The sequence below is a fragment of the Arachis hypogaea genome, chromosome 3 (assembly GCF_003086295.3).
Source record: "Arachis hypogaea cultivar Tifrunner chromosome 3, arahy.Tifrunner.gnm2.J5K5, whole genome shotgun sequence".
Lineage (NCBI taxonomy): Eukaryota > Viridiplantae > Streptophyta > Magnoliopsida > Fabales > Fabaceae > Arachis > Arachis hypogaea.
The window spans coordinates 119,431,859-119,433,437 of NC_092038.1; positions in this window are offsets into that span (position 1 = coordinate 119,431,859).

The window sequence follows — 1,579 nt, forward strand, 5'->3', positions numbered from 1 at the left end:
TCATAATATGATAAAAAGTAAAAATTATATATAATAATTTAATTTTATTATTTATACTACAAAAATTATTCTTTAATGTATTATATCCTATTTATTTTTATTCATTGATAATTTTTAATTGTCTATTTTCAATAAAAATTTGAATTGATTAAATTGATTTTTTTCAATTAGTAATATAATTATTGTGACATTTACTTTGTTTAGTAATATTTTTTAATTTATTTAATCTGATTAATCATCTTTCTTATTTTATGCTAATTTGATTAATCAAAGTTAATAAATTTCAATTATTTTAATTTTTATAATTTTTTATTATAATAATATATTTCTATTAATGTATTAATACAATTTTAATATTTATATGTCATTAATAATAATAATTTCATTTTAAAGTGATATTTTATTCCCAATATATATATATATATATAATTGTAGAAAATCTACTATTTCTTTACACGATTATATTAGACATATTTATATTTAATTTATTTTATTATTTAATTAAAATTAATTATATTAAAAGATCATATTAAGAGTATGATAGACTAATTATATTGTTATTAATTAATTATATTAAAAGATTAAGATTATGATACATTATCATTATTTTATTATTTTTTATTTTTTGATATCAATTCAGATATTTTTCTTTTTTTTATTATTATTATTTTTTATTCTCTTATTCTATGTGTTTATTTCCATAAATCTTGCTAAATTAAATAAGGTACTGTATATTTTTTTATTCTTCTTTTATATACACATAAAATTTATTAAATTATTTCTCTTCCGTCTAATAATTTTGTTTCTCTTCTATATATATTTCTTTCCTTCAATATTTTATTGGTTTTTATTTTTCTAAATTTTATTTTAATTTATGTATTTGTTCTTACTATACCTAATTTTTTTATTTATGTGTAATATATATTCTTATATATGTTATAGAAATATGATTCGATTCCATTAACTTGTCCATTTTTTTTGAAAAATCTAAAGCTAAAGCACAAAAATATATTTATAGATATTTTACTTTAATTTTTTAACTAAAAAATATAATATTTTTTGTCATATTTGTTGGAATTCTAAGTTAAATATGAATATTAATTTTTGAAATAGAATAAATATATTTTAAATTTTTTGCATCTAAAAATAACATTCTATCAATGTTAGAATTATTTAGATGGATAAGTAACCGTGAATATATAATTATTTAGGATGATTAGAACTAAGTACATCTTTTTATTGAAAATATGAATTTAAAAATATTATATTCAATTCTCAATAGTCAACCTCTCATTGAACCATTGTATTTTCAAAAGATTTTTGAAAAAATAAAATAGTTTTAGGCGCATAATTTTTGTAAAAATTTAATTAATTTAAGATATTTATTATCGTTGATTGAAAAAATAAATTGAAATGTCCGAGCTCATAGCGACGACGACTAATTGATGAGTCTGTGGAAGAAGAAGCGAAGAACTTAACAGACTCATAATGAGAGAGAAAGAGAGAGAGAGAGAGAGAGGAAAATTTACCTAGAGAAAAGGGACTCGGCAGGAGAAAGATGACGACGGGCTCAACAGCG